The following is a 24,071-nucleotide window of genomic DNA, read 5'->3' as shown; positions in this document are numbered from 1 at the left end:
ATAATATGAATGTGATTTTACTCATGAAATCACATGTTGGCACTTGAATAACGATGCTTTTCGATGATGTGACTTTTGTCAGATTGAGCTCAGTCACTAAGGGAAGATGGGCTCCATGACGTGACATTCAAATCGTTGTAATCACACAACATTAAATCAAGAGTGTGTTGGGGGAGTAACTAGAGGAGGTCAGCTGACTTTTTTATGGTCTCTTTGACCTCTGACCCCAGGCCATAGCTCCCATAAGGTCTGCAGCAGTCGGTCAGATCAGAGAGTCAGTCTGGCACCACCACCTCCAGGTCGACTCCCAGCCTTTGTCCCTGAGCTTCCCCAGCCAGGGTGACAGGTTCTGGGGGACATGGCTGGGGTGGAGTTGGGAGGGGGGTCTGGTTGTGTGTCTGGATGGGTCTGGTGTGTAAACACTGAGTGTCTGTGATCTGGTGACACATGAAAGGGGTCTGCCTGTGGGGTTGCCGGCCCATCGTCTATATGTCGACATCGCCCTCCACACACACACACACACACACACACACACGCACACTCTGACACCAGATTTATGTATTTATGCATTGCGGCGGCACAGCTCAAAGGGATGTGGCTGGAAGGGGGTTGGGGGAGAGTAGAAGGGGAGCAAGTCTGCAGACAGGGACTGATGGGGTGCTGAGGGGTTGGAGGGTAGACTATAGGTGACAGGAGAGATTGAAGGGCAGGGAGGGTAAGGGGTGGGAGACATCTGGAGAGCGATGATGCTGATTCATAATGTGCTTCAATCAAGAAAGTGAAACTGTTTTGCTCTCTGAAGACATGATTTTAACGACTCTGAGCAAGTTGAATGCTTAATATCTGGTGTAGAATCAATACCCAGTAATCGTAACCAAAACCAGGGTATGTATATCAGCATATCAGATCATCATCTGGCATCATTATCTTCTTTATCCTTTTTTTTTTTAAATCTACATCTCAATTTTACATCACATCTTCACATGCAAATACAAAATGATACCTGTGTGTGTGAAAATTCAGCTGTTGATTTGAAAAAAAGACAGTTATGTTGCTGTCCTGTCAAAGGAAGAAGCTGCAGTACTGAAAGCTCAACACTAGAGGGTAGAGAAATGTGCTTCCATGGCTCCTAATATACTGCATCCACCTCAGTTAAAAGGAGATGTTGCATAAATGTTCAGACCTAAGTCTGACCTTTTTAGACCACGCGTTTAAAAAGAACTATATTTACGTGGATAAATCTTTAGAGATGTGTGCTGTTGCTTCAAAGCTCTTCATATATTATTTTGTTGTGTATATGAATTTTATGAGATATGTTTTTGTTATATTTTAGGGTACCATTTTGACAGCGTCAATAGATGGAGATAAGATTTTTAGGCTAACTCTGGGTTATTTACAGTTTTTTTCTTGATCATTGAGCACTGTTCTTGTAAAGAAAACATAATAAAAAAATAGTTCACAGTTATGTGTTTGATTTGGCAGACAAGATGCTATTATAAATTTGCTGATTTTTTTCTTTCTTTTTTTTTTGTTCTTGCACCAAGGAATTAGAGCAATAACAACAACCCAAAAGGGATTTTGTCGAGTGGAGAAACAAGTTGCCACATTGCTTCATAACACATCCCGTGACTGAATTTCACAATGGTTAAAGGTTACTGTTGTTGGAGACACTGGTATTTTGACATCCATTTTGTTACATCTTGAAATGTTGACCACCAAGTCCCAAAGTGGACACAGACATGCTCATGTGTTTAGGCTGGATGTGTCATTTAACACAGGAATGAAGACTTTCAGTAATGGTCTACAAGAGGTCCAGATGTCTTCCATATGAGCCTTACATGCTGCTACATCTGTGCTCTGTCTTCTATTTTTTAAAACACAGAACTTAAGTTAAGGAACTGTGTTTTTTTCCACAAAAATTATCATGTTAAGTCTTTGTGTGGGGGTTCTTGACCATTTTAAATGATACTGTCCAGCATCTGATCATACATTTGAAAAAATAGCATTATGATGCTGCTTCAGAGGTCCCACCAAGGTCCCTTGGGTCCTTCTCTTTCTATCTTCATACAATTGCCTATTGTTGTTGTTTCTTTCCTTTAGAATCACTTTACTTTATCATTGTTTCTGTTTCTGTCTAAATTTCTCTTTCGATCAGTTTCTCTAATGCTGTGATCCAGTATTCCCTTTTTAAGGTAATTTATTAATAGAAACACACAAGACATGCCAAAAATGGTGGCTGATTGATTCATAAAAAGCTTGGAACTGGTAATAACTTTGACAATATTGTCTATTTTAAAACCTTTGTTGTTTGCAAGACCAACAAATTTAAAATTACCGAGAACTACAATACTTATTAACATGGATTGATAGTTTCAGAAAACAAGTTCTTTGCACTGTCTGTTTAGTTTTCAAAGGTATAAGTGTTAAAGGATTATCTTAAGATGATTTCAGACGACAAAGCCCAGTAATATTCAACCCAAATAGTTGAAGTTGAACTTTCTGTTCTCTGAGCCATGGCTTTAATGTCAGACACTGTGGTTAAAACTTAACTGAAGCTCCTAACAGTCATATCATATTATGTTTGCTCAAAATCACAGATGGTATTTTCATCATAAAAATGAACACAGGAATCATTTCTGTTCTCTGTCAGATCCCAAAACAGTCTTTTTACTCTTTTCTTGACTGGTGAACAGCTAAGCCTTCAAGAGTAGAGAGAGAGGGAGAGAAAAGGAAAGAAATAAAGGGGGGATGTCTGGGTAACTTCAATAGCCTCTCTGTGTCCATCTAATATGGAGGGCTAGCATGCTGGGAGTTGGCCCTTTCCATTCAGACAGACCCCAAACTCATAAAGACCTCTTCTATGGCCCCCAACCTGAAACCCACCCACCAAAGCCCTCGCTGGTATAGGCCCCTTCCATGGGAACTTGCAATCTGCAACGTAATCCCACTTTGGCCCCTGGAGAAGCCTTTCCAAACAAACCATGTGAGTCCTAATACCCAGGGCTTCACAAGTGGCTCCTGGCTAGGCCTGAGCTCCACCACCACCAACAACTTGGCCCTCCTTCTTCTTTTTTTCTCATTCTCTCGCTTTTCTTCTTTCAACGGATAGACGACAAAAGAAAGGGATCTCCTTCTAATTGCTTCGAAGATTGAAAAGCTGAGAGGGGTGGTGGGTGGCTACCGGGGGAAATGAGACGGAGGCTCTGGAGGCAGCGGGGGACTGTCAGTCTGGCTTTGCCCGCCCTGGGTGTGCGGTAGCTGGGATAAAGGAGCTGGCAGGACAGCCTCTGCAGCAGAGCTGGGCTGAGTGGATCAGAGTGGAGGCGGGCGACTCCCAGGGCCCAGCTTTACAACTCTGGCCAAACGGAGGGTTATGAGAATGTGGAGGAGCTGAAGCAGCTCTGCTGGAGGCCCTCTTCACACATGGGAAAGGACGTCTGGCCTTCACAACCGGGATTCAGAAACCATAGGCTGCTGAGAACAGTCTGTCCAAGCCAAGAGGGAGTATCTCACAGAGAGAGGGCAGAAACATAGTGTATTGGTAGCCATCCAAACCCTATGTCCCCAGTGTGAACAGTCCAGCTACTGTTGATCAGTGTGGCCGTAGATGATGAAGTGTGTGAACACACAGTTGGGGTGGTCCGTGACCTTTGGATCTGTTGCTATGACATGCAGAGTAACTAATAACATTCACACACACACACACACCTTGACCTCTGCAGAGAGCATTGCCACAACTCCACGCCTCTTTCTCTCATTCTGCCATCACCCAGAGCAGCAGATCCTTTGAAGCTCCAGTTTTGCTCAGCTGTCTGTTAGTGTATGAATGAATGAGACAAAAAGGAAAGAAGTTGCTCCAGTCGGGGTAAAAACAAGATAACAATGTTCCACATTGACACAATGCAACCATAAACCAGATTATAAAGACATCAGTCCACAAATCAAGAGAAAAATCAAATTTGAGGAAAAAAAATCTAATGATATTGTTCGGGTCAGAGTACAGAACACAGCATGTTTGAGATTGAATATGAAAGAGCCCTCTCTCCTGTATGTGCAGTGACATGAGATCCAAAGGATTTTGGCCTTACTAGCTCCAGAAAGTTCCCTCCCTGACCTCCTTTCATCCCTCCATCCCTCCGCCTTTCTTCTTTTTAATACAAATCAGCCACTCAATGCCATGCACATGTTTTAGTGTTATTTGAACTCTGGCAGAGAACTTCAAACAGCTTTCAAAGTGCACAGAGTTTTCCCCCCTCTCTTGCTCTCTATCTCTTTCTCTTTTTGAAAGAACACAGCCATGCTTCCAAGTACACCTGATCAGAAGGTCGAGAGATGGGGATTATGATATGCAAATGAGGCTTTGTTATCAGCGTTGACATTCGTTATAAAGCTGAACAGAGGAGAGGTAACATGAAAAGGTGGCAACTCAACCCTCCCCTCTCCCACTTTTAGCATAACCTCCCCTCTCAAACACATTGGCCTACCTAAGCCCCGTTTTTTTTTCTTCTTCTTCATTTAGATCAAAAGGTTACACACAACAAAGAAAGGCCTGTGTGGAAAAGTGAAAGCGTCCTGCACACACTTCTGTGTACTTTTACACAGTCAAGACTATTGATTGAACGACTGCCCCAAAGGTGTATGCACATGTGTGTTTTGTATGTTGCACGCATAGAAAATGATCCAAACATGTCCTGATGAGGTTGTCGTCTCTTGTGCTGTTTAGGCAGAACAGAGGACTTTGCAATTATCAAACTGTAGAAAGGCTTTCATGTCTCTACTTTGCCGTGACAGGATAAGGACGAGGACACACAAATACACACTCAGATACACACACATATATACACCGAGAGACTTCCTCTTTTCAAATACACACAGAAACATGCATATGGTTTCCCCCCTGTTCAATCTGTATACAGCTCAGTTCAAAGGAGTCCAAGCAAGGTGGCGGTCTGTGCTACTTTTCCAGCTATTAGCTCGGCCCACCATCTGCAGTGATCTAGTGAGGAGTGGGTTTTATGAACTTCATAAAGGGATGGTTATTAGAGCGTCAGAGTCGAGATAGGCTGTCTGGCCTTTGAGTTTAGCAGTGGGGGTCTTGAGTGCTTTGATGTGAATCATACTGTTAAATAACTTTTGAGAGGTAGAGGGAGCTACTGAAACCCTACAAAAGGCCAAGCCCCTGTTATATAAGTAATAATTGACCCATTTTTTCTCGTTTCTTTATTTCTGTCTTTCTTTTTCTTGTGATGACAAAAGATGTACCCATCACATCATCAGGTACACCTTGGATCTGCACTCCTTATATTATAGACAGGAAGCACCTCTTCTCACCACCCATCTTTTTCACTCTTTCTTTAGATATGAATCCTAAAAATCTAATCAAAACAATTCAATCTCACAGAAAAAAAGCATTATAAATGAGTTCTAAATAACATCCAGTTCAGCTTAATCTAATATTTGTTTGGTAAATTTCTGCTCTTGGATGATTTTAGTGATAATGACTCTGTCCCTGGTGTTACCAGTGGTGGCAGAAGCTTCATCTGTAACAGAGAAGGTGTTTAGTGGTAATGACAACCACCTGCTGGAGGATGAGAGCTACTGTACCATAGATGCATTAATACAACCATGGATGAAAGGAGGATGGATGTCGGTTGGGATCATGGTCATATCAGAGGGTGGAACTCATAATATGAGGAGTGGATGGAGAGGCTTTGTTCACAGCAGGGACAGCAGTGGCTGATCAACACCAAGGTCAGATACAAGAAGATACAAGTAGACAATGATATTAATTGAAGGTTACATTTTTAAAATGTATTGCTGCTATGGTGATTAATTTCTTGTTAACTAGCTGCCAGAGCCTTTTCAACACAGCCAATTAATCTTCACTGATGAACTAACTACCTAACTGACAGATTATAATCATGAGAATCCCATAAAACACTTCACACTTTCCACAAAGTGAGCGCTCTCTTTCAGAGTTTAGACACTTCCTTGAAATCACTTCACTTCCTTTTAAATGTAGAGTTCTTAACATTTGCTAACCCTCTCTAGGATTTCCAAATCACATCTAGAACATAATACCGCAACATCTGAAACATAACAGCAACTATGTGCTCACTGTGGCCTGAAGGTGGTGCTGACAATCCAACAAACTATCAATATCCTCCCCAATATGAGCAGGTTTCTCCATCCTGCCTTTCCAGGAAGAGGATAAGGAGCTTCTTCTTCACTAGAAAACCCTGCAGGAACCACATGCTTAATCCAACAGTCCAATCACACAGGAAAAACTATTCAGGAGCTTTGCAATGGATCACACTGTGTGTAATATTTGGATTTGGATATGGTTTGCATGTTCACCGTGCAGTCAGATACCTACTTTAAATCAGACCAAAACATTAAGACAATAAACTCAACAGTTGGCTTTAATGTGTCTAACAGGACATATTATTTATAAAATGAATAATGAATAATGAATGTACCTTTAAATGTGTATTTGTGGCTTGTAAAACTAACATGAAAGGTCATTTCTGAACAGTAGTTGTAATGGGATAGAGCTCTAAGGATAGACGTTCATGGGTTTGAACAGGTTCACTGGAATAAGAAATGATGATGCCTGCAGGGCAAACTGAGCATTTTGATAATAATATACAATCAGCCTCATCATTATCACACAAAGGACATAAATAGTAATACGCTTCAGTGTATTCTTACATTTTCCTAACTGCTCCACAATATCAGATATGACTCCCAAAACAAACTAAATCAACTGCACTACTATATGATGATAAAAACAAGCTAAATGTTATAAAAATCAATGTTGTTTTATTATTGATTACTACTCTTCTCCTCTGTGTTGATATATGGTAGCTGATAGAAAATGACTGATTCTATTTCAAATGCAATCTAGACTATTGAAGAGTGAGCACATTTTACATCCAGAGGGGAAACTCAGTGTGCTTTACATGAAAATTAAGAAGAAAAGAAAGATAAATAAAATAATAAATAATCAAGTAAGTGGTTGTTTTTCTGTCAGCCAATGACCCTATATGAACAAAATATATTTAAATTGTATGGCTGAAGCATTAATGTCCACTAGATGGATCCCTTCACCAGTGACATTAATACATTTCTATAATCTATGAATGAATGATCTATTTTCATGCTCTGCTTGGAGTATGATCTCCTGATTTTTTTTCTCCTGATTTCTTATTTTTGTTTGTTTTTTGTCACATGTGGTATTGTCTAATTATCTTGTTTTCATTTTTGTTTTTTGTTAAATGTTTGTCTAATTGTGCTTATATTGTATTATTGTCATTGAGGATTATTCCCAGTGATGGAAGAAGTATTCAGATCCTTTACTTAAGTAAAAGTACCAATACAACAGTGTAAAAATACTCCATTACAAGTAAAAGTCCTGCATTAAAAATCCTACTTAAGTAAAAGTACATAAGTATCAGCAGCAAAATGTATTAAAGTATTGCAGTAAAAGAATTTGTTTGTCTCTCTGACTGATATATTATTATGTATGACATCATTAGATTATTAATACTGAAGCATCAGTGTCAGAGCAGCATGTTACTGTTGTAGCTGCTGGAGGTGGAGCTAGTTTGAACTACTTTATATACAGTTAGCTAGTTTAGTCTAGTGGTTCCCAACCTAGGGGTTGGGCCCCTCCAAAGGGTCACCAGATAAATCGTAAGTTGCAAGATGATTAATGGAACCAAAGAAGAAAAAACAAAGTTCTGATACACAAATCTGTGTTTGGTCTTTTCATCTAATCTTTGATTTTGGTGAAATATTGGATCATTTGAACATTTATTGAAAAATCACTATGTGGTGGAGCTGTTAACAACTCAAAGACATCTGAAATGTGACCCTGACTATACACTGTTTTCATAAGACAAAAAAGGCCAAAAAGGTTGGAAACCACTGGTTTCATCGTTAACAATGTGTTGTATTTTAAAAGCTTGTTATATTATCCATTGTGTCAAATCTTCACCTGAGAAGTAACTAAAGCTGTCAGATAGATGTAGTGGAGTAGAAAGTTCAATATTTCCCTCTGAAATGTAGTCGAGAGGAAGTATAAAGTAGCATAAAATGGAAATACTCAAGTAAAGTTAGGTACCTCAAAACTGTACTTAAGTACAGTACTTGAGTAAATGTAGGCTACTTAGTTACTTTCCACCACTGGTTATTCCTAATAAAGAACAGAGCTCTGCTTTCATGCTGCTGCTGAGAATCACTTCAGATATCTTGAGGTCATTCACAGCGTCTAATCTGTGAATCGTGTTTACAGGTGTTAACAGATGATAAAGAGGTGGAGGCTGAGCAGACACATCTCTGTGCACTCAGTGGGGACACAAGTCTCACGTGGACTGTTTCCCCTGACGTAATCACCTCAGCCCGGTAGGTGGCAGCCTGTCCAAGCAAATATAATGAGATTAAACGAGCCCAAATTCGGATGGATCCACTGGTGACAGTGGAAATACTGAGCACTTGGCGGATCTGATACGGGGTAGGTTATGTTGTCTGCTGTTTTTACTTTATAGTTTGATCCGAAAAGACTCGTTATCTAAAAAGGATGCGATGAAATTAATCTTATATTTTCCCTATTGTGTTTTCGCCTGCGGATCGTTTGTGTGGTTGCTCAGCTGTAGCCTATATTAAGGAGACCCGGGTTTGTTAATGCTGTTTGTGGAGGGAAATCCGCGTCTTTTCGGCATTACTGCAACGCCATGACGCAGTTCACACTCTTCTGCTGCAACACAATAAAATATGAATCGCCAGTATGCAGACGATGGGACGCCTCTGCGAGTGTAAATATAATTTAGATGTTGAGGAAGGGGGTGTGGCGCTGACCATCTCCCATTCACCAAAACAACACACGCCCAGATCTCGTGCGGTTGCGGCGTAAACCCGTGCCGGGGATCAGGCTTGATCGCTGTCCTCGCTGGGTGCGCAGGCCGGCCAGCCCTCGGCATCCTCCGCAGACTCCGGGCTGCAGATAAAACCGCTCCACGCAGGGAAACATCACATTACGCAGATTCAAAGCCTGGATTCAAAGCTGCCCTGTGGCCTGGAGATGAAGATGCGATAAAAGGTGAGTGTGGGTCTGCCTTCTTCTTTTTTTTGTCGTTTCGCTTTCAGTATCAGCTGTTTTGTCCATGGATGTATTACAGTCAAAGCAGCGCAGAGCTGTAGACAAGATGTGAGGAGGACAAAGGGGCGGCGGGAGCTATAAGAGCTTTTAATATTTTGGATTAGATTATTAGTGTTAATAGAATAGTGAAGCATCGGCAGAATTGTTCCTCTCCTTTTAGAGCAACCATAACAAATAAAGCTGTCATGATGATACAGTATAGCGCATCATATGGTGCTAATACTTTTTTTAAAAAAAAAAAGCATATTTCTGTGATGATTTCTAAGCCTCACAGTGTTTGGATCATATTGTCTGTTACAGCTGTGTGGACTAATATGGGTAATTCACAGCTGCAGAGTGAAATAGGCTTATTCTAAGCAGTGGCACCGTCTAAGTGGGCGGCTGATGCATCTGTGGAGCAACTGTGGCTCATTATCCATGTAGCCTGCTGTGAACTGTACAGGACTGCCTGGGCTACTCAATCCCCCCCCACCCTCACCACCACCACCACCACCACCAGCACCAACCGTCCTCTCTTGGTTCTGCTGTGAGCAGCAGGCCACACCATTACAGCCCATGCAAGACATTAATCAATTACTCTACAGATCACTGTGGGGCCCATGTGACACTGCTTATCAAATAATTTGGTGGAAGTTTCTGCCGGTTGTCCTCATGTGAACTGGTTCTTGAAGGAGCTGGTTTCCAATACATGTGGGTGTGGAAATATATTGACAGGATTAGAAACTCTGATTGATAAGATGTTGCGTGACACTTTTCATCACTCAGGTTTCTTGCTACATACAAGTTCACAACATTAATTTCATATTATATATCATGTTATATACAGTATAACATCAAGCTACTGAGGTCGGTCTGAAAGTAGATAACATTCATCTTAGACTAACAGTTGTATAAAATATGTCAAGGCTGTGCCAATGAGACATTTTAACTCTGTAACTTTTCTGTCTTTGTGTTTCCAGGCATGTTAGCACCATGATCCATGGCTGTGCTGTGTGTGTCAGTGCTGTTTATGTTGCAGGAGGAGATTGAATGCCTCTAAAATCTCAAGGTAAGACTCCTCCTCTCTTGACCTTGTGTGTGTGTGTGTGTGTGTGTGTGTGTGTGTGTGTGTGTTATAGGCTACTTTTGGGGACAATTTCAGACTAAAGACCAGTTAATTGGGGATGGCTTGTCCATCTGGGGACAAAAGCCGTGTCCCCAATTGGGAAAAAGCTGATTTTTGGGTCAGTGCTTAAAGTTAGGGTAAGGGTCAGGGGTAGGCAAGTTGTGGTTATGGTTGGGGTTAGGATAAGTCTCCAGGAAATTAATGTAAGTCTATGTAATGTCCCCAAAAGTGACATAGGACAACATGTGTGTGTGTGTATGTGTGTGTTGGCGTGTGAGAGCCCTGGAATTGATCCATGGCCTTGAAAGGCTGCTCCCTGCCTCTCGTTTTCCTCTCCTTAATTGCAAGACCTTCATCTCATCTTCTTTTACTCAATCCCAAACCCCATTCACATCTTGCACGTGCACACGCAAAGGCGTATATTTGTACACATTTTAACATTTTCACATGCTGCCTTTGTGACTGTTTTTATTCCAGCATCTGTGTCCCACAGATGATGAAGTAGATGAAGTGGGGAGTTTTGTGTCAGCAAGTCTGAAGGGAATACTTTCTCAAGCTTAATTAGACAAATTGCTCTGAGGGTAAAAGCAAACAGTGGCAGCTGAACTGTCTGAATAAGCTATTGTTGGTGGATCAAAAGGGCTCAATGGCACACTCTCAGTCACAGAGCCCTCATTCTGTAAAACTGGAGATTCAAAGAAAAGCCTAAAATACAATATGAACTAAAAAAAGACATTGGTGTGCCTGTGTGTGTGAAGCCGATAAAGGTGATGTGTTGATTTGTCTATGTTTATACCATGTGTGTGTGTGTTTGAGCCTGTGTGCTGCAGGCAGTGAACTTTCAGGTTGAGCTGCAGTTCAGATTTTCTCCAAAGTTAAAATGAATTCAGCTTCAGGGTGTCCGGCCAGCCATCTCTGAGTCAGCAGTCGACCCTAACGTTCCCTCTTCATGATTAAAGCCCTCATGGTTCCACACTGCGCCTGGAAAGATCAGAACAGTGTACATGTTTGTATGTACATATGTGGTATTCTGGGACCAACTTTGAGTTTTATAGCTTTTAGTTAAAGAGGTCAGTCAGTTTGATGACTTTTACTGGTGATATGACATTCATCATTCAAACCTGGATCTGTAATCAGAGAGTTCACATATGTATAGTCTGAGCTGTCACACCTAAAACCAGCCCCTCTGTTTTGTTTTTGTTCAGATTAGAAAAATCATGGGATGCGGTTTTATATCTTTGTTTTATGAGTGTTCAAAAATGAGGCATCAGCAGGAGAAAGAGGGAGAAAGCACCACTGTAATCCCTGGCCTTGTTTTAACTTACATAAAAATGATCCCAATGAGTTCCACCCAGTGAGGTTCACAGATTTTAAATTCGGGAAAAAGAGAGTGCTGATATTAGATCAGGACATGATCGTAAGCTGAACTGGGAGAGAACAGTCCGATTGGTGCAGATCTATTTGTAGTAATACTGTATTTGCAAGAGGAGGCAGAGGCAGCCTCTGTAATTCAGCCCATATTTTCACTTCTGTAAGGATATTCTTCCTACTCAGGTAGGATGTAAACTGATACAGAACTGAGCTACATATAACAATTTATTTCTGATTTCACATAATAATTCTGCAGGACAGGAGGATGAGAAATTAGAGTATATACAGAACTGTATTGTTCCTGTTATGTTTCATGAGTTCTGAGAAGTAAAGCTTGCATGTTTTTGCTAATTGTTGATTGCCCTCAACTTATCCTTATAAATATCTAATTTAGTTTGTAAATGCTGTTGTGCTCTGCCTTACAGGACTTTCATTTTAGTTTACCAGACAGGGCTTATAGGCCAGTTGATCTGGAGATGGTTTTCATGTTTTGGTTGTAGCCCCTTATGGCCGATTAAGGGAAATCTTAATGCTACAACATAGAATGATATTTTAGACAAGTGTCCGCCCAGCCTCATGGCATGAGTTTGGGGAAGGCCCATTTTTGTTTCAACATGCACAAAGCCAGGTCCATAATCAAAGCGGTGTGGATGAACTTGACTGGCTTACACCGAGCCCTGACCTCAACTTCAGCCAACACCTTTTGAGATGAACTGGTACACCTGTGAGCCAGGCCTTATCACCCAACATCAGTGGCCGATCTCATTAGTGCTCTTGTAGCTGAATGTGAGAAAATCCCTGAAATCAGTTTCCAAAATCCTGGGTGAAAGCCTCCCCTGAATAGTGGAGGCTATTACAGCAGCATATGAATGCCCATGGTTTTAGATTGGCATTGTAATTTTTGGATGTCCACATACTTTTGATAAACTGACGATGGTTGCGACAGGGAAGTTAAGTGTTGCAGAAAGCATGACATGCATTTTACATTCACCTTATCCTACACACACACTCCATGTTAAAATGAAAAAGCCAGCAAAGCAGCCAGCGGCACTTGTCACTGTGACATGCAGCCACAAGTGTCACAACTAATGGGTTCTGACACTGCCGTGGCTGTGTGTGTATATGTATCTGTATGCATGTGTGTGTGTTTGTGTATGTACACTCACTGACCAGCAATTCACCAGGATATGAATTAAATAAAAGCACATTGACACAAAGCATATACTCGACTCCACAGCTAAGCTATCCACTTAACAGTGATTTACTGCAGTTGGAAGAAGAAATAATTCTGCTGAAAATATATCTGTTTGTGTGCACACCAGAGAGAGGTAGTAGCCGGGCGCTGCTTTCCTCCTATTGCAGCTATCTCGCCAAATAGGAAGTTAACGTTACAGAGAGAGGAGGAAGTCCTTTTTTACACTGAATACACACTTGGTTTGCACACATTGCACTGAGAATGCACCCTAGTTATATGTATGAATGCAGTACAGTTTAAGTGCATGATAGTAAATACTTAACCCTCATCAACAAAAATGAGGATAATATGTTTGTATAGTTATGAATTGAGTTACAGGACAGTGCTGGTGATATTCTGTATTTTTTTCTTTTTGTCAACAAATACCATGAAAAGACTAAAACCAACATAAATGATCCAATTACATGTACCAAAGCCGAAAAAGTCAATCCCAACACACCATCCTGCTGCTGGAATGCTCAGTAGAACACCAAATGTGTATTAATCCGCAGCTGAAAATAGTCCCAAACAAATGCACAATTTTCTACTGTTTGAGTAACATTTGCAAGACACCACAGTGCCCAGCAGTTTGAGGAAATGACCCAGTCTATTTTAAAAACCAAACTAGATATTTGTGACCCTTTTCATGGTGTTTTTTGACAGTTAGAAAAATGTAGAATAGCACCAATATGGCATTAGTGTCAGACAGTTGGAACCAGACCCCCGTCAGCCTGCTATTATGACAATGGTTTCCGATATGATGCATCTGCAGTATATCTTATGGACTCACGTATGATACAGCATGTGAAACTTGATGTATGAAAAGTATCATTGACTCCTAGTTATATGGTAGTTTACAGTGTACAGTATTGGCCTTCTGGTCACTGTACTCCCAGCTACTGTAACAGACCCTTCTGCTACAGTATGCTAATGCCATACTGTTGCTTATCTGTACATTTTGCAGAAAGTTAGTCAGATTTTCTCCCATTACAGAGGGACTCCTCATGATTCTTCATGCAAAACCTTATCTTAAATCAGCTATGGTGCTTCTATCTGATAGCTGTTTCATGGGTGTTCTACTAAAACTGAGAAAATGAGCTTTTCTACTTCTGATAGTTCAAGAGAGTGTTGGCTAGCTCTCACTTACCACACTGCAGACTGTCTGATAACACACACACACACACACACACACACACACACACACACACACACACACACACACACACACACAGTGAGATAAAGCAAAAATTACAGGTTTCCACATGCAGAACCACTATTAGAAATGCGCCACTTTGTTATTTCATGTAACTAATATGCTAATTCTGCTCAGTCTTTGCGCAGATGCCTCTATTGTGTGCCACATCACTGTCAAAAAATGGGGAACAATAAGTTTTCAGTGGCCTAGAATCTGCTAATGCTGAGAGTCTAGCATGAGATGCTTGGGTTAAATACAGTGTGCAAACATAAAGGTAAATATAATTTAAAAAGTTTCTTTCAACACCCTGAGGGCTTTCAACAACTTTACACAGTGATCCATGAATAGCCTACTAATTTCAAACATTATATTGAAGATTCTTCTCCATTTTTTTTCTTCTTTTATTAGCCACATATTATCTCCTTGTCCTCATTTTCACATTCTGTCTTCCTTTTACGGTTTTCATTACTAATCAGAGATTGCGTATAAACCTGATAACCAGACACTGTATTCACTGCACTCTCACAATTCTGCAAAACAACACTACTCCAAATAATATGATCCACTTATTTCTGGTCTTTCTAGACAAAGGCATAAAAATATGTCAATAAGGAAAAAATATAATATAATATAATTATTTCTTTGTATATTTTTCTTGTCTTTCTCTGTCTCAGCCCCCCCATCCTCCTCTCCATCCTTCCATCCCGCCATTCTTCATGTAATTGGGTGGATTATGACTAATACCAGACCCTCCGGCTGTTTGCGGGCTGTCAAGCAGCTTTTACTCAGATTATAAATTGCTTAATATATTTGGATGCCTGTGTGTGTTCAGTCAGGATTCTGTGTTTATCCACCTTTTGATCTCTAAACTGTCAAATCGGGTTAGGCGGCACCAGACATCGATATCCGAAGAAAATCCGTTATTTGTTGAGGTGAAGTGTAAAAACCCAAATGGTTGCAAATCAGCGGCTTTTAACGATGAAAACGAGCATATTTTTATCTCAACGCTCACAGAGAAGGTCTGAGTCAAGAGCTGAAGTTGTCAGGAAAGTGATGTTGACAACCATAATTAGATCAGGTAGTCTTGCATCTTTTGAAAAGGTGTTCCCCAATACAGCTTCATGATGCACAAACAGACACACTTTCTCCATGCCTTTCACTCATCTCAAAGGGGTAGATGTAAGCTTTCTCCACTCCTTTTTGTGCTTTGGTTTATCACCCACACATCCTACACAAACACACACAATGAGAACAATTCACTGCAGATCTTGTGGTAACAAATACACCACACACTCCTAGGAGACCAAGGTTATACAGTGAGGAGGAGCTGCCCTGACAAACAAAAGGACGCCGGGATAAGTGCAGAATAAGATGAAAGCTTCACTGTTGGCATGGCAACCACCCGATCATCTGCATGGCAAGGTTTGATGTTTGATGTGTTGACGGTGGATTCTGGGTTAGAGAGAGAGAGAGTGAGAGAGAGAGAGAGAGAGAGAGAGGTGAAGAAAACCGGTTTGATCCAGCGCAGCTGCGTGAGTGCTCTTCATCTCTATGGATGTTGTTTTATTGTTGTTTTATTCTCTTTCCTCCTTTCTTTAACAGAGGACTGCATGATTCAGAGCAGTTATTCTCACCACAAAACTGCTGCTTAGTGTTCCCTGTCATGCTGCTGGAGCTCATCATACTGCAGGATAGCTAGCTCAAGCTCACGTATACATGTTGTGGGTATTTGGAGGTTTGAGTGCATGTCTATTACTGTGTCGCAAGCATATTGGTCCAACAGGCATATTGACACATCGCACCTTAATATTGAATAAGAGGCATTCAGTGTTGTTCACGGTCAACATGATGGAGTTCCTCTACTGACACAGCTACATTAAAACACTGTCACAACCGCTATGAACTTATTTTTATTTTTTCGTATGACTGTTTTACAGAGTTTTATTTTAATTTTTTATGAAATTTTCAAAGATTTTTAATGATAGAGATTCATGGTCAATGAATTTCTAACATTCAATAGGTGTGCTGCAGTAGGATTTTTGATTTTTAAGAAATTCTGGAGGAAACATTGCACGCTTCTTTCTAAAACTGAGTTTGACTTTTACAATGAATGATATTAAATATAGCTGACATAATTAGTTGATTTAAAAAATGTAAAAAAAAAAAAAATCACTGGTTCCAGCTTCTCTTATTTGCTGGCTTTTTTGTCCTCTATGATAGTAAAATGAATGTCTTTGGATTTCAGACTGTTTGTCGGACAAAACAACCAATTTAAAAAAAAAGTAAACTTGGGATTTGGGAATTTCTGATTGATTCTGATTTCTGAGTGATTGGCAGATTAATCAAGATCGAAAATAATCATAAAAATGCAACTGGAGTCAAAAATGTCTTGTAGTGGTAATGGGCAAAGCCTAATGTGCACTGGCTCTTGTGTGGCAGTCATGCTCAAAACTTTTGCACTTTGTGTCACCTTTTCATGTTTTCCTGAGAAGTCAGTCACCTCCCTTGAGGCTCTGTCCTTTCCTTTTCCTCTTTCTTTTCTCCAATGTACATCCCTTTATTCCCCCATCTATCTGTCCTCTGGCGAGTGCTTTAAGTGGCCGGCCCGGTGTTATGGGACTAACACCTCCACAGCCCCCGGAGCTATTTTAAGAACTGTGCTTGTGTTGCTTCCTCACTATCGGAGTCAGGGCAGAGTTTCCTTGAATGTTCTGGTAAGTAAAAGAGGGTGTAGTTCATGTCCTTGTAGATATGATGTGGTGACCATGAACCTGACAACTCCTCGTTCATGTTTAGCGCTTCTTTCAAGTGCCGCTTATCTATTTATGTCTTCTTTCAGCAGATCTTGAAGAAACATAGTCTCCGTTTGTCATTTCTCTACTTTTTTTTATCCAGTCTCACCCCTGACTTACTTCCTCTCTTCCTTGGTTGAATTCCTTCATATAAGTGCACAATATATACACATATAATTATGTGCACAGTACTGTACTGTATGTGTGGGGTGTTACCAGGGTTGCTGATGATCACTGGGACCTGTGTTCCCTGGAGAGAGCAGTGGAGCATGAAAAAAGGCTTGTGGTGTGTTTACAAGCTCTCTGCTGTTATGTGACTGTGGCCTGTAGTGTGCCGGGGGTACAAAACATCTTCAATCTTTGTGTCTTTTTCTCTTTGTACCTGTTTTAGGTGCTCTCTGCTCATTACCTGACTCCCTCTGTCCACCCTTTTTCTGTGTTTGTTCACATCCATATGCATCATGTGACCAAGGAGCTAATTTGTTGTTAGTGTGTGCACTTGTCAGTGAGAAAATTCAAGCTTCTGTGCATGTGCGTTCGTGTCTCTGGGCAGTTAGTGACAATCGACTGCCCCGTCGGCCTCTCTCCCTCTATGTGCATCCTGTGTTCATCTCCGATCCCTCTGTCTCAACAGATCTATCTTCCCACTGTCAAGGAAAGTTACCTGCGTGTAAATGTGGCATGCTAACTTCCTACCCAGTCTCACGTCAAAATTTGTAATAGCTATGTTGGTCTATGGCGCAAAATGTATTACTTTCAAATGGCTCTAAAACTGTGATATGCCCACATTTGGTTTTGTTTTTTTGACCTGTTCTTTTTTCATTAGCCTGCGTCCATGTCATGTGACTGTCAAGTTTCTGTCTGAAAACAAAAAAAAAGGCTGTTATTAGGGCCTGAGCCCAAAGGGCGAAGACCCTATTGTTTTTCCTTTTATTCTCAGTGGAAAATGCAATATTTTAAGATAGTTTCTATATTAAGATGCATTTTGATAATATTTCTAGTGAGGAATGTTCATTTTATTTTCATAATCTTCATTCAATGAATGTATATGATTATTTTGTCAGTTATTATGAAGATTCTTTCAGGCGTTCTATCGTTGCTATGGTGGTTGCTATGGGCGTTGCTATTGCTGACACCACGTAGTTGCATGTTGTTTGAATCATTGTCTTTATGTTTTGTAGTTATCTGAACTGTTATTTGTATTATTTATTCATTATTTATTTATTTTATTATTATCTAACTGTTTGATGATGTTCTTTTAATAAAAAATGTAGATTTTAGTGCGCCCCGAGCATGAAATAAATTTGAAATCCAGAATTTGAAGCTTTGTGATTGGCCGATCGGAGGACCCACCTGGAAGTATTTTCCTCACTGTCACCATGTTAAGGTTTTCTTGAATAATATCTTTAACATTTTTCAACACAAAAACAACAAAGTTTCCTTGATAACTCAACAATACGATAGGTTAATGTTAAAGCCATCAGTTTTAATAATTTCTCCTTCAATTTGAGGAATAAAGGTTTTGTTTGTCAGTTTTTGATAATGTAGGGCTACAGAAGAGCATTGTGTTGTGGGCGGACTTGGCGCATTTGATTACTGTTTTGGCTTGTCTGCCGTCGGTGGGCTTCATTCCATTTCAAATTGCTGCTGCCTGAATCCAAACGCCACTATCTCTGTTAAAAAAAGGTGTTTTATAGCCTGTGATTGTACAACGAGAAGTTGCTCATTTAATTTTATATTTCCAAGAATGTGTGGCTGAGGATATTTAATATGAAATCATCTTTCTCAAAACATAGTCTTCCTCTATTAATATTGAGTTACGTCATCCAATAAAGCACTCCTTACATTTTTAGCACCATGATCCATGGCTGTGCCATGTGTGTCAGTGCAGTTTATGTTGCAGAAGGAGATTGAATGTCTCTAAAATCTTAAGGTCAGACTTCCCTCTTGACCTTGTGTGTTGTGTGTTGTGTGTGTGTGTGTGTGTGTGTGTGTGTGTGTGTGATACCATGACCATATAAACGAGATGAAGACAGTGTTATCAAACTGGACTTTACATTTCACATCCTTCATTTAATCCGTGCACTTGTCACTTTCATATATTTCATCAAACTGCATTCAACCTCCACTGTTACATAATTTATTTATTTATGCACATGTCACATCTAATTTTTGCTTTTGTTACCTTCATATATTTCATACACTTAATTTCTTTGTCCATAGCGCAGTCCATATTTACTTTTTACAATCAAAATTCCATTTCAAGTTTTATATCCCATTCCAAAACTATTACTCTTCCATTCTGTAAATAGATTTTAAAATTTCAATTTAACATTAATATCACTTTGTTTATTTCATTATTATTATTCTTACCTTACTTTTGTCTATTTTTATACTCCTGTGTTGCGTTTCTGGGAGCAAATGCCAGACACATCCTTTGTATGCTTGCATTAGTTAATAAAACAGATTGACTGTATGTCATGCTGACATGAAATCCCAAAACCAAGAATCATAAAGATACAAAAAATTTCCAGGGTTGTGTAAATAGTAACCTATGCATGCATTGGTATTTGACAACCTGGGAATGAGATCGGAAAATTTTGTCATGGAGCTAAACCAAATACATCATTGGGAAGGCCTCAAACTGGAGAATAACATATGTCAGTCTAAGATTCGACATGGCTCCTGCTTTGAAATATTGACCTTTGAACCTTGACCTCAGTGTGTGTTTGAAGGCTCATAATTCAGCAACAAAAGGGGCTTCAGACATGGAACCAACTGTTATAGAGTTCTTGACCTCAGCTTTCATGTGAGTATAGTCAACAACTGGGGATGCTGTCAGATATGAGTAAAATATGGTTAAAATTAATTTTCACCCATTGAACAATTAGTTACACAAATGTGTTTACCATTCCTTTAAAATCTCCTCAGTTTATTCTCAAGTCAGTATTTACAACTTTCAATTCTAGGAAAAACACTAATATTTTTTTTTTTAAAACTATAAATCCCTATAGCTGCACCATGTAGCTTGATGCAAATCAGCAATACAGTTGTAGTTCTTCTGGTTTGCAAAATAGGGTTGTAAATATGGTCGTGAAAAGATATGTCTACTGAATATATGAAATATCTAGTACAGAATAAATCAAGTATCTGCTACAGCAGACCTAGTAATTACACTGCATCTAGATGATCTATGTTAAGAAAAAATAAAGATGAAAACTGACAAAAAAAACCCCTTTATTTCCCAGAATCAAAGGTGAAATAATTAAAACTGATAGCCTTAACATTATCCTATCATACTGGTGAGTTATCAAGGAAACTTTTGTGTTTTTGTGTTGAGAAATGTTGAAGATATCATTAAAAGAAAACTTTAACACAGTGACAGTGAGGAAAATACTTTCGGGCGGCGGATCCTCTGGTCAGCCAAACAAAAAGCTTCAACTTCTGGATTTCAATTTCATTTCATGCCCAGGGCACTAAAATCTATGTTTTGTTGAAAGAACATCATCAAACAGTTACATAAAATAACACAAATAACATAACAGCTCAGATAACTACACAACGTAAAGACAATGATTCAAACAACATGTAGCCCTAACTACGCGGTTTCAGTGATAGCAACGTCCGTAGCAACCACCATAGCAACGAAAGAAATCCTTAAAAAATCTTTGTAATAACTGACAAACTAAACATCATATACATTCGCTGAAGGAAGATTATGAAAATAAAATGCACATTTCTTGCTGGAGATGTTGTCAAAATGCATTTTCATGTGGAAACTATTTTAAGATATTGCATTTTCCACTGAGAATTAAAAGGAAGGTCAGCCATTTTTGTTTGTTTTTGCAGACAGAAACTTGACAGTCATATGACGTGGATGTAGGCCAGTAGAAAAGAATAGGCCAAAAAAAAAAGGGCATCTCACAATGTTAGAGTCGTTATTGTGAAACTAATACGTTCTGTGCTTTGGACCAATGTAGCTATTACACATTTTGACATGAGACTGGGTTGTAACTTCACATCCTTCAGCAGAGGTCACGTCAGTCTGTCATCAGCACCTGCTGACACATCCAGCCACATCAGCACACTGTTATTTAAAAGGAAGCATTCAGTAGTTTGCCAGAAATGGACAGAATTGAGCAAATACAGCAAGCAGAGAAAAAACAGAAGCACCTACAAAATATATCATGATGCCAATTATCCTGATTTGACCCTAGACTGCGATTACAGGCTTGAAAGTGAGATATTAAAAGCCATCTTCTGAAGTAACTGTTGAGTCACTGGTATTGATCCGTGGCTTTAAAAAATCCCATAAATATAGTATACTGTGGTCATTTTGTGCTAAGCGATGGTGAAAGTCTTAATGTACCTTTAACTTATTTTGGCAGTTTTATTCCTTTGATTCCCTCTTTTCTACTCTTTCACACTCCATACATCACCTTCCTCTCTCATAGTGTACGTGCTGTTATTCCATCATCAATGGCAGAGGTTTTCAAAGTCTGGCACTTTCGCTCCCCAACACCCCCTATCTACTGTTACCCATGGGGCCGGTTTCAAATAGTGATAATTTAGTTTCTGAGTATGAGTAATGTCATAAAAATATTGATAGTGCAAGATGAAAAACAGATAATACATTCATGGATTTTGTCATTCCTGTTATTATTCTTTGTTCTTTGTCTTACTTTGATTTGGGGGATAATCATGCTCTCAGTTCAGGAAGTATAACCTTGCCATAGATTTAGTGAGTTATCTGTGTGCTACAACTTGAGCCCTGTTTTTTTAGCCAATATTTATATATTTGTTGTTGGCAAATTGGCACCATTAAAAGAATGCCAAATTAGTTATTAGCAGTTGCTCTTTGCAGTGTACCCATGGGCGCGCAGACAACTATCACTGGATTACTTTGATACTGAAAAAAACATAGAAACATGATGGTTCTCAGACAAGTTCTGAAGCGTCTTTTTTCTATGATTTCTAAACAGATTTATGGATATTTATTCGCGATATTGAGATAATGACATCCTCGGGATGTGTAAGTCAATTGAGTTGTAGTTCAAAGAAGGAGTATGAGTTTTGACGCAAGTTGAAGCTCATGTCTCTCTATCCTAGCCATCTCTATTGATTCAATTAGGTCAACCTGTGGTTACACTTTGTATGCAGCAACATCTTGATTTATAATATATTCAGAATCAATCATTTTTACTTCTTATGCAGGTATTTACTATGACCTAGTGGTCATAGCTGGATCCCCTGTGCTCACATACACAAAGATTACAGCTTTTCACATTATATTCATGCAATGTAAAACACAAATGCTTATGTAGGAAAAGGGGTTGTACTAAACTAAAGCTGAACAGATATTTTTCACAGCAGACATTTCGTCATTTCAAACATTATTCATTGCTGCACTGCCATTATTTGTCATTATTACTTCCATCTGGGATCTCCTGTAATGACAAGTCAAAATGCATTATTTGGAAATATTCAACATTTGCTGGATTTATTCAGAAAACTAAACAAAGAAAGCTTTGACAGGGATGTAAAGAAGGATCATGCTCATCAAATCCAAAATATGAAGAAGCCTATCTTCTTCTCATGTTTACTGTCAAGATGTCACTAACTACAAATTTTAACTACAACCATAATCTCTAAATATGAAATCTACCCCAGTGTCTGCTCTCTGTTGTTGTGTGACTCCTGTGCAAGGGCAGCGAGTCTTCACAGGGTAAGAAGGAACACACATGCACAGTTACCCCTCCCATTCCACATGCCTCCTCAGGGCCTGATATTTGTCAGGTTGTGTGACAGTCTAGAAGTATCTACCCATCCATCAAATGTAGAGAGAAGAGAGGGAGATCAGGTGAGTTTCTGTCAAAAAAAAAAGACTGAAAGCTAGGCACATATGGAATCTGCTACAGCATCTGTCAGGCCCAGTGTATCAGCTGTGGTTTAGTAGCAGTGAGAAGAACAGAAAATAAAGAAAATTGTAGCAAATCCTGTTTTTTTTAGCACGTAAGAGAGCTTCTTGGCTCTTACATTTTTTAGTAAATTGGTGGTTTTCAGTGGTTCATTCAGTTGGGAGAACTTGGCTTTTGGGGGTGGGGCAGAACATGGAGACGTGATTTCAGTAAGTGGATAAGGAATTTATATATATTTTTTGGACACTGTATATCACAAAAACGTGATTTTTTTTAAAAGCAGAGGTTGTAACTTACTGAAATAAAACCTTGGCTCACCCTTCCTGACAACTTTTCTTATTGTGCCATTGGTGTTGGTGGCTCTTTTCCTGTTTTTGTTTGTTTTTTATTATTTTTTGTCCAACTTTTTCCTTTTCTCCCTTAGTCCCCTGTGTTTTATTGCCCCCTCTTTTCCCTGTCTTCTCGATCTGTTCTCCCTTCCTTATCATTCTTTTACCCTGCTGCTTTTAACCTCCCACCCCTCTTCTCTCGTCTCCCAGGGTGTTGGCTTTAGCTGATTTGAGTGGCCCTGCTTGCTTTGATTAATTGGATGAGTTTTGTCTCCGTGCCAGACTCCTCTCCTCTCCTCTCCTTTCCTCTCCTCATCCAGTGGCTAAAACAAACAGAATTCTAATGGCAGTGGTGCATTGATGAGAGGAAAACTGTGGGTGTGTCAGTAAACACTTGGCAGGTCACACTTTAGTCAACATGAAGAGCTGTAGACATTTTCCAGTATGTTATTGATGTTTTAAATGTATGTTGAAACCATGCAAAAAATATCGGATGTCAGAAATTTTAATTATATGACTTTGCATGTACATACAACTACATATGTAACATGACATTATGTGAGTAACTAATGATTGTTTTCATTATTGATTCAATTTATTCGTTAAATCTGTTTATAGTGTCACAAAACAGAGAAGAGCATCAACTCTACACATCTGAGAAGCTGAAAGTTTTGAGAATGTATATTTTATCTTGAAAAATGACTTAAATTAACTTTATTTAATTATCAAAATTGTTCATTTTCTGTCAATCGGCTAATCGGTTAATCGACTAATTGTTTTAGTTCCAGTGAGATTTATCCATCAGTAGTACAGTTTTTCATCGATTTCACATGTGGTGCTGTGTCTCATTTGTCTTTTGGCTGTGCTCTCCCAAAACCTGACTCCAGGGGTGCTTTTCATTTAGCTAATTTCTGCTTCCTCGTGTCCTCTCTCCCCTATCCTGAGGGGAACGGAAAGTGATCTCCCT

At 39.6% G+C, this 24,071-nt stretch overlaps 1 protein-coding gene across 7 annotated transcripts in view; it reads left to right on the top strand.

Moving 5' to 3' along the window:
- The first annotated feature begins 8,398 nt into the window (after nucleotides 1-8,398).
- tex2 (testis expressed 2) overlaps nucleotides 8,399-24,071 on the top strand; it is a 34,810-nt gene continuing 19,137 nt past the window's right edge. For 3 of the 7 annotated variants that reach the window (XR_006398366.1, XM_044330399.1, XM_044330394.1), the window contains exons 1-2: nucleotides 8,522-9,100; nucleotides 10,120-10,208. The gene's annotated coding sequence lies outside the window, so the exon portion shown is untranslated. The other 4 variants (XM_044330396.1, XM_044330395.1, XM_044330397.1 and 1 more) reach the window with 4 other exon arrangements.

Source organism: Thunnus albacares, chromosome 17 (genome assembly GCF_914725855.1).
Source record: "Thunnus albacares chromosome 17, fThuAlb1.1, whole genome shotgun sequence".
Taxonomy (NCBI): Eukaryota; Metazoa; Chordata; class Actinopteri; order Scombriformes; family Scombridae; genus Thunnus; species Thunnus albacares.
Note: the sequence above shows the minus strand (reverse complement) of the source record. Positions and strands in the feature narration are given on the sequence as shown.